Here is a 10,328-nt window from a genome sequence, read left to right as displayed (position 1 = left end):
TAAGATGGGCAAAAGTAGGTTTACAGTTGTTCACATTGAAAAATAATATAACTAATAAATAATACTACAATATTATTTCCTCAAAACTGTAAACCTACTTTTGCCCCACCCTATATATGTAGTCATATATGTATGTGTGTATTCAAAATGCACTATAATAATACATTGTATAAAGAAGAAATCAGGATTCATAAAGGAGCATTTTTATTCAGACAATATGATTCCTTACACAAGAAAACCCAAGATAAATGAAATGTACACAGATACAGTTACAAAAATTATAGAATTACTTATAATAGCAAAAAATAATATAGAAACAACATATGATACTCAAAAGGAAGTGGATAACTATAGTCAATATGAATTCACTCACTGGACTACTATACATAAGTGAAAATTAAACATGGATGATTTTCCTAATCTTGAGTAAAAATATAAAACAAGAGAGTTGTAGAGGGATCTAAACAAGATGTTCCCATTTATGCAAAATTTAAAAATATGAAGAAAATCAATGTTTATATATATGATATGTGCATGTGTAATAAACTTATAAAGCATGGATGGAAAGATAAACAAATACATTTCTGGTAGTAGATAGTATTTATATCTGGGAGGGCGGTGTAGGAAATAAGGATAATGAGATCGCCAAAGGTTACCCAGGGACCTTAAATGGTATTGATAATATTTTATTCCTTAATCTGAGTAGTGGGTAAACAGGTTTTTATTAAATTTTTATGTACACCATTTTTATATGTTTGAAATAGTTTGTAAGAGAGTCTTCCATACAACTGGGGCAATTTTGGTGAGATTCACATGGGCTGCAAATAGTCTCAGACTCTAGGCATCTTCCGAGATGATCTTATGCACATTTCTTCCCGAAATCTCTTTGTCAGGTGTCTTCAAATCTTGTTTGTCCCAAGTCCCTGATCATTTGATCAGAGAAGACATTAGCCACAGTCTGTGATTTGGTGTCAATTAATACAGTGGGCTATGTCTCCTTCATTTCTCATTCTATATCATGATTCCAGGACCCAGTTATACATATGTTTTGGATTCAGAGCTTATATAATACTCTGTAAAACAGCACTTCAAACTCCAAAAGTCATCTCCCTGCTGTTTCTTTAATCAGGTATTTAAATGTTGATTTTATCATTTAATATGAACAGCTGCTTCTGTGCTATAGGCCAGTAAATTCCATAGGCAATAGTCCGTGTTTCACTTTTAAGGAAGAAATTTAGCCATGGTTTAAGAGAGCATCATTGGACATTAATCTGTAAATTTACAGGCAGACAAGATTACTATCTGCAAATCCAGAATAAAGTTTATTCCAATGTAAGTATTGACAGAAGGAATCTATAATTATTATTGATTCACGTAGCTGGCTATTATGCAGTACCAAGAAAGATACACAGTACTGGCTTCTGTTGTTTGGCAGTTTGGGCCCTCAGGAGTTGTAGTAAACAGATCATGTTGGCTGGGAGAAGTCCAAGTGACTCAGCCCATGAATTACCTTCATTGTAGGCATTATGCTCTCTTTATTCGTGAGCTCACTGTACAAGCAGAAAATGGTTATGGGTGTTCTTAACGTCTGCAGAATGGACCATTTGGTCCATCTGATTATTGAGATTCCTCTGCATTGAATAACCTTGGGTGTGTCTTTACATGGGACAGTGATTTCATCTTCAATCTGTGTGCCCATTCTGAGAGGTCCAATTCATATACCTCTTCTACAATGCTCATGAATCCATATTTTCAGTTTTATCTTCTTCTTAGGGAAACTATACATCTGGACGCATTGCTTGAGGTTATGCCCACTTTATCTGTGTCTTTCAGGGCTGCTCCTGAGTGGGGGTGTAACACCACCACAGTCCACTATTTGCAGGTGTCAGCGTATAGACATTCCTCCATATGCAACCTTCCATTGGAAACTACCTAGGAGGCCACAGTGAGGGAGTTATAACCATATGGAATGAGTAATCACATTGAGAATATAAGTTATCTGTGACTACAACTTATTTCTGCCTTCCAGGTCTGCTCAAGACTGGTCCTATAAATCACACTTCCACCTGATGGTAGGTTGTTTATTGCTGAGCTTGATTTTACCACTTGGAGTTTAGATAGTACATAGTTTGTCAAGAGAAAATTGGATTATATAGTCACATAATGTCCTATGGCTGGACTTTCAATCTCCACAAAGACCATATGGAATGACTTTAAAAAGTCATTTGATGAAGGAGCCATGACTATGCCGAAAACTCAACTCTAATTCTATTGTGACTTGCCTTAATTTCCATTTAGCATCCACATCTGCCACAGATACTTCTGGATCTACTGTATCCAAGGGATCAGTCCTCTATTGTTTAGTCAAGCAAATGGTGTTTTCTTAAATTGGTTAATTGAGAATATTTTTTAAAAAGTCCTTTTCATGTTTTGGGCACAGAGCCGAGGCTGTATTTAAAAATGTGTTTGTATGTGTGTATGTATGCCTGTGGTGAAAAGGGAGCATCATCATGCAGTTGGCAATATTTGTATGATGCCCAAAACAATGTTTGCTAAAGCTACTCAGTGCAAACAAAAGTTAAACATAGCCTCCTTGTGGAGAGCATGTGAATAGCTGATGCTAGCTTTTATTGAATATGAGGCAGGGAGAGAGCTAGGGAGGAAGAGCAGGTGAGGGAAGCAGACAGTAAACTTTAGTTTTCTTATATATTGACAAATTTACCCCAACATCTGCCCTGGTCCTATTTGTTTTTATAGACTGTAAGAGAAAAAGCTGAATTGCATCCTCCTTGTCAGACTTCTAATGGAGAATGTACACAATCAGCCCTGCATTAAGAAAGAATATAGAGACAGAAAGTTGCTTCATGAACTGAAGCAGAGGAAAAGTTAAATTACAACTGCAATGAAGCCAGGTGATTAACAGAAATTAACACATTTTAGTAACAAACAAAAGAAATTAAGAAGTGGGAAACTGGTTGGGATGTGTTCCTACTGTGGTATATTTAAGTGTTGCCAGGCTGTTCCTTACTGTGGATGCAACATTTTCAGTACATCAATTTATAAATGAATTCCCCCAACACCAAACTGAATAGCTTATTAACTTTTATTTCTTTTTTTACTTGAATGCAAGGCCTTGTGTCATCTTCCTGTGAAAGTAGACAGCAAAAACAATGCTGATTTCTAAAAACCAACTGTTGGAAGGAGTGGCAATGGGCTAGAGACTTCACACTAGTTTCATGGCTGAGTCACAAAACATGTAGCTGTATAAAAATGCAGCCAGCTGCCATCCCAAAAGAGACTCACTTACAAAAGTAGGGTCACCAGTTTGTTTTGTTTTCCTTGGTGGAAAGGTGATGATGCTAATTGTGGTTTGTCTTGTATTATCTGGCTTTTTACAATGACAAAAGATGAACAAAAGAAGAGGAGGAAAGGCCTGATGTTGATAATGATTGGTTCCATTAATGCTCAGGGAAACCTCTGCCTTTCAAGGTCATCAATGTATGTATCCCATCTAACAAAAGGGTAATATGTGAATTAACCATCACTCGGACACAAAGATGGAGACACCCATAGCCACAAGATGGGGGCACCCAGTTCCCTCAGGCCCAACTGAGTCCCCAGTCCTTTAAGCCTGAACTGATTACTATTGCAAGTGGACCGAGAAGGTTTTCAGCAAGTGTGAGAAGCAAACCTTGGCGGGTTTGAGGGAGAGCCAGCCGGCTCAGCGTCACTGCCACCAGGGGAGGCCCTCGAGTTCGGTTCTGAAACTGCAGGGACCTGCTCCAGCACAGGCTGGGGAGGAAGTGCCACTGCCGCCCGCTCAGTGCCAGGTCCCTGGTAAAGGAAGCAGGTCCAAGTCGCAGCCACGGGGCCTGGCGGAGCTGTCTCACACAGGACCATCATGGCTGAGCTCTGGTCAGGGCAGCAAGAGCCTCCGGGATCACTGTCTGCCCCAGGGCCATCTGCGGACACTGGTGGAGCCGGTGCGGGTTGAACATTTTAATGAAAATGAGACTCCTGCACCCCATCCCACCGTGCCCCAGTCCCCGGTGAGAAGAGGGCAGCAGGATCGGGGGTGCAGCCTCGGACACCATTAGGAAACACTGGGACTCAGGAGAGGCTGGGAACAACCTGCAGGTGTGCTATGAGGAAGAGGTGCTGAATCGCCAGGATGCTGAGGGCCAGCTGCTGGAGGTGTGCAAAGGTGCAGAGGGGGTGGCTCTCACTGGTGCTGAGCTCCAAAAGCGCATTGACAGCCTGATGGACAAAATCGCCTTTCTGAAGAAGGTTCAGGAATAGGAGATCACTGAGGTGCAGGTGCAGATACAGAGGCTCAGATCTCCATGGAGATGGATGTGTTCGCCAAGCCCGACCTCTTTGCAGTGCTCAAGGACATCCGCACCCAGTAGGAGAAGCTGGCTGCCAAGAAAATATAGAATGCCCAAGAATGGTTCAAGAGCCCTTCACCATGCTGACTTAGAGCACTGCCAAGAACACCGAAGTGGTGCACACAGCCAAGGATGAGGTGTCCGAGAGCCGCCGCCTGCACAAGGCTGAGACCCTGGAGATGGAAGCATGACGGGGCATGAACGAAGTGCTGGAAAAGCAGCTGCAAGAGCTGAAGGATAAGCACAATGCCAACATTAGTGCTATGCAGGACACAATCAACAAATTAGAAAATGAGTTGGGAACTACAAAGAATAAAATGGCACAATATTTAAAAGAACACCAGGACCTCCTCAATGTGAAGATGGCTTTGGACATTGACATTGCAGCTTACAGGAAACTCTTAGAAGGTGAGGAGACCTGCTTCAGCTACACCAGCATGGGCAGCATAGCCAGCGGCTACTCCCAGAGTTCCCAGGTCTTTGGCCGATCTGCCTACAATGGTTTACAGACCAGCTCCTTCTTGATGTCCACTCACTCCTTCCCTTGTTAATACACCAGCCACGTCCAGGAGGAGCAGATCGAGGTGGAGGAGACCACTAAGGCTGAAAAAGCTGAGGAAGCTAAGGATGAACCCTCCTCTGAAGGAGAAGCTGAAGAGGAGGAGAAGGAGAGGAAGAGGAAGAAGATGCCAAGGAAGAATCTGAGGATCCAAAGGAGGAAGAAGGAGGTCAAGGTGAAGGAGAAGATGCCCAAGAAGCTGAGGACGAGAAGAAAGATGAAGGTGCTGGGGAGGAGCAAGCAACCAAGAAGAAAGATTGAGCCCCCATTTTCTTAACTATTTCAGGAATAAGCCCCCAAAACCAGGTCAACCCCATCACCAACCAAGCAGTTGAGTTCCCGGTACTATATGAATTAAGAAGTCAATATATGTAACATTCTGAGGTGACTCAGGTTGGACATTAAATTTTGTGCTATGACTTTTCTCCTTATGCAGAGTATCTGTTTGCTTGCAGAGTGGCTTCCTGGCTTGCGGCCAGCCTGTGCATAGTCCACGCTTATGAGTTCATGATCTATGGCAATGTGAATAATTCAGACGTTTACAATAAAAAAACACATCAATACATGAATTCACTAATGTTAATCTTAAACTTCATTAAAAAAATAGTCCTTTGAGTCTTTGGTGGTTAGAAATTAAAGACCTCAAATCAAGTGTAATAAACAGTAAATAAAATTACACTGAATGACAAAAACAAACACAAAAAACATCAGGGGCCAGGAAACATTCAAAGAACTGGGGAATCATTTCCAAATTAGGAAGGGAAGTCACAGGATGTATATTATTGCTATGAATACAGTATTTCCTATTACTTACACATGTACAATGTAATGTATTAGATGTCTTCCTATCGCATGAAGTACGTATTCTCATAGAGTAATACTGGTAGATATGTTATAGTTATGGCGGTATGTCATATCCTATCTATACTAATAAAAGGGTAATATCATAATTAGACCATGAGACCTTCCGAACATCCTTCCGGACAAAGTCATGGTGGCCGGGCTGAGGCAGAGACGGTTAGGGGCGATCAGGCCAGGAGGGGAGGGGAGTTGGGGGTTAGCAGGCCAGCAGTGGGGGGCAATTGGGAACGATCAGGCCAGCAGGAGGCAGTTGGGGACAAGCAGGTAGGCAGAGGTGGCAGTTGGGGGAGATCAGGCTGACAGGGGGGGTGCAGTTGGGGGCGAGAAGGCTGGTAGGAAGAGTGGTTAGGGGTGATCAAGCAGGCAGGCAGGTGAGCGATTAGAAACCAGTGGTCCTGGATTACAAGGGGGTTTTCCGACTGCATATGCAGTCGGACATCCCCTGAGGGGTCCCAGATTGGAGAGGGTGCAGGCCGGGCTGAGGGACACTACCCCCCTGTGCATGAATTTTGTGCACCGGGCCACTAGTTCTTCCATGAAAGAAGTTTGTCTCAGTGAACAAATCATAAGAAAATTATATGGAACATTTGTTTAATTCATGTCTTTTTATTATCTTTTCACAGCATAGTGCAGATGTTTTCCCTTAGAAACAATATTTGTAAATGATGACTTCAAACTTACATTAGCCCCCAAACTGACTTAGTTCACAATAAAGATGAAATACATTTGCAGTATGCTTTTAAGGTCCTCTATAGAGTCTTTTGCATGCAAGGCATATACAAGTATAAAAAAAAAAAAAGGAATGATTAATGAAAAGTTCAGGGCTTCCATTGAGCTTCATATTATGGGAACACAAGCTCTGCAATGATAAGGATGAGCAGCGTGTCAGCAGGCAGAGACAGTGCCTGGTGTTGGAGAAGGATGCATTTGGATACATGTCAGGTCACAATGGCAGCATTCAAGAGGTTTTAATAGCAACTATTCCTACTAAAATTTTGATCCTTACTGCTTCTCTTTCTTTCTTTACTTCCTGTCACCTGCCATTTCTCATTTGTTTTGTTTTTTTCTTTTGTTACATTTCCTGTAACTAACTGAGATCTTTCTTCTTGGCATTTAAAGTCAATTTAATCCCCCCCACACACCCTTAGAGTGCTTAGACTCCCTGTTCTTCAGGGTTAAATGTCACATTCTTATGAAGAATCTTAAGGTGATGGAAAGAACATGGGCTTTGCAGATACACCAGCCAGAGTTTTTACTCCTGGCTCTTTACTTACTAGTGGGGTGATCCTAGTGGGGAGGGCAGGAGGTGTTTTATTAAATTCACTGAGGCTCAGCTTCTTCACCTTTGAATTACAGCCAATAACACCTGTCTTAGCTCTCATCATCACACCTCCAGGCATATGCTCAGGCTGACCTCTCTTCCTGGAATGCCCTTCCTCTGCATATGCACTTAAGTAATCATTGTTCACCCAGCCTTCAAGCCTCCAGGTAGAAGCCTTCATGGAGCCCACACATTAGGAAGTGTTTGCTGCTTTGTGCTCCCTGGGCATCATGCTCCTTGTTTCTACTTTAACACTTAATATTACCCATCAGAATGATATTTATGTGTCTCTCTCTCACACTGAACCAGGAACTTCAGGAAGACAAAAGTCATGCCTTCATACTTTTGATATTCTAGCATCCAGTACAATGCCTGGTTGAGGGAAGCTGCTAAATAGCTCGATGTTTATAGAATTGATTTATTCTTTGAGCTATGATTTGTCTTGAAGATTAAATGATGCACTTTCAATAAAGCACTCAGTGTGCCTGACACATAGCTGCTTGCCATTTCCGCTTAATTTAATAAAAAAAAATACAACTCAATGAGATTATTTCATAGACTGCTTTTGTTTCTTGAATTAATGTTAGTCATAGAGTAGATGGCCTTGAGGCTCCAGTCAAGTTCTGCTGTCCCAAGGTATATAAGAACATGTCATTGCTTAGCACTCGTGCCTAATTACATATTTGCCTGAGGAATGAAAGAATGCAATATCACTGTCCTGTGGAGCCCTTTTATGCTCTTTTTGACATATTTAGACACCTCCTTCTCTAAGATCTCATATAACTTTCCTCATATTTTCATTGTAGTGTTTTTCAGACTATCCATGTGTTTTTCCTACCAAACTATGAAGTATTCACAAATACATGCTAATCCTCATATCCCATTCATTCTCAACACCCACCACAGTGTCTGATAGCATAATATTCAAAAATAGAATTGGGCCCTAGCCTGTTTGGCTCAGTGGATAAAACGTCAGCCTGCGGATTGAAGGGTCCTGGGTTTGATTTCAGTCAAGGGCACATACCTGGTTTGCGGGCTTGATCACCAGTAGGGAGTATGCAGGAGGCAGCCAATCAATGATTGATCTCTCATCATTGATGTTTTCATCATCTGTCTCCCTCTCCTTTCCTCTCTGAAATTAATAAAAGTATATTTAAAGAATAGGATTGTGTTTTATCGATGTTAACTGCACTAATATTCAAAAGTTTTTCTTCTTGTTCATCCTCTCATCCAATGTGCTGAACTCTAGCAAATCTAACTTTCTTAGAAGGTTAAAAAAGATACACACTGCAGTGCCACTACCTAATTTATTCCATAAATCAGGAATTCAAAATGAATTGCTCATTAGATCCTGAAAGTGTAAAACTTAGTATAGGTAAAGTTAAAATAATCAATAAGTTCAAACCAGTGGAGTGTGAGAACACATTTTGCCTTAGGGGTATGTAAGTCATATATTGCATATTTTCACCTGCTAATGCTTGGCTTAGCTGCTATTTACAAAAAATGTTTCCATTATAATCATAGTGGATATGGGGGATTGCAACCCACTACAGCTTAGGCATGTGGTCCTTGGCAGAAGAGACTCAGCCTAGTAAATGAACTTCTTCTGATGTTTCATCATTCAAGTAATAAATCCTGAGTTACTGCTGATTAAATTTCTAAATTTGATAAGGGAAGAAGCCATTGATGCCTTTTAGGTATCAGTGCCCTTCCTATTCCACAAGAGGTTCCTTGGACAGAAATATCCAGGTGATTTTGAAGAGCTACTTTGCATTCACAATTCATTCTGTTTGCTCCAAACATCTGTGTCTATTATCAGTAGAAATTAAGATAAATGAGACCTCCTAGAGATCTCCTAGGGTTGAGTAAAAGTGCTCACGTACAGTCAACTGTGGAGGAGATTCATTTAAAGCTAATAGGAAGGAAGGAAATGTGTTCTCATTCTCATTGCTGCTTTTGAGTCAGAGAACTGGCCTTACTAGCTTAGTGGGACGCATTTGCATGCCTTCAGTTCAGTGTGGCAACATGGGGAATTACAAAGATCTTCATTGTGATGAGGCACAGCTCATGGGCTTATGTTTGATGTGATAATAAATGAATAATACAATAGTCAGTCATACAAGCTAGCTGAAATACAGATGAGTGCAAGAAGTTAAGTTGACAGAACAGTGAGTTGTCATTATTGCTTGGAGAATAAAGTGACAAATCATGATGTTAAGAAAGGGAGTGAACATAGGGAGAAAGTAGATGGATGAAAAGACTAGTGGTCATTTTGAGATCAAATAATCAGAGGTAATGTAAATCAACAAGAGAGGTGGAAGAAGATAAGGTTTTAATCAAATATTGAAATATTTTAATTTAATATATTAGAAGAGCAGAAGTACTAGGTTATTATCAGGATGAGGATGTAACCATGGAAATGTTTGTCTGAGGTACAGTGGAAGTGAATATCAGGAAATCAAAAGGTTTAAATATTTTGAGACCAGAAAATCAGGCAAATGGCTCATCTATGTGGCAAAAGAACTTGGTGTAAATCTAAAAGTATGACTAGGTCCAAAATTCTGTAATGAAGATGGGGGATATGCAGGAGGTTTGGAGGTGACAGCAAAAAAGAGAAGTAGAGGCTTGTGCAACTGCCTAACTCCATAAGAGCAGGAGGTTTTGCCAACTAGAGAAGAATCTTATTCAATTTGGTTCACTCTAACAAAAATACCATAGCCTTGGCTTATACAACATTTATTTTTCACAGTTCTAGAGACTGAGAAGTCTAAAATCAAGGTGCCAACAGATTAGATGTCTGGTGACAGCTCAATTCCTGGTTCATAGATAGCTGTGTTCTCACATGGCAAATGGTAAAGGAACTCTCTGGGGTTTTTTATAAGGCCACTAATCCCATTTATGTGGGTTCCCCTCTCATGACCCAATTATCTCCCCAAAACTCCACTTCCAAATACCATTATATCGGGGATTAGGTTTCATCATATGAATTCTGGGGAGAGACAAACATTCAGTCCATAGCAAGGGGTAATGGGACAAAGAACAAGATGAATAGCAAGTAATGCTCAGATAATTGAGGAGTAGGAGAATAAACAGACTCTACTTGACATAGCTGCTGGGAGGGCACTGTTCTTGGACCACAGCAAGGTTTTGGTTAAAGTAGAACTTCAGGACAAGTTTTCAAAGTAAAAGAATTGTTTGG

At 40.8% G+C, this 10,328-nt stretch overlaps 1 pseudogene; it reads left to right on the top strand.

Annotated features, from left to right (window-relative positions):
* Window positions 1–3,901: 3,901 nt before the first annotated feature.
* LOC118654368 lies at window positions 3,902–5,208 on the top strand (annotated as a pseudogene).
* Window positions 5,209–10,328: the final 5,120 nt, after the last annotated feature.

Source organism: Myotis myotis, unplaced genomic scaffold (genome assembly GCF_014108235.1).
Source record: "Myotis myotis isolate mMyoMyo1 unplaced genomic scaffold, mMyoMyo1.p scaffold_m19_p_4, whole genome shotgun sequence".
In the NCBI taxonomy this organism is placed as follows: domain Eukaryota; kingdom Metazoa; phylum Chordata; class Mammalia; order Chiroptera; family Vespertilionidae; genus Myotis; species Myotis myotis.
The sequence above is the reverse complement of the archived record's forward strand: the minus strand, read 5'-3'. Positions and strand labels throughout refer to the sequence as shown.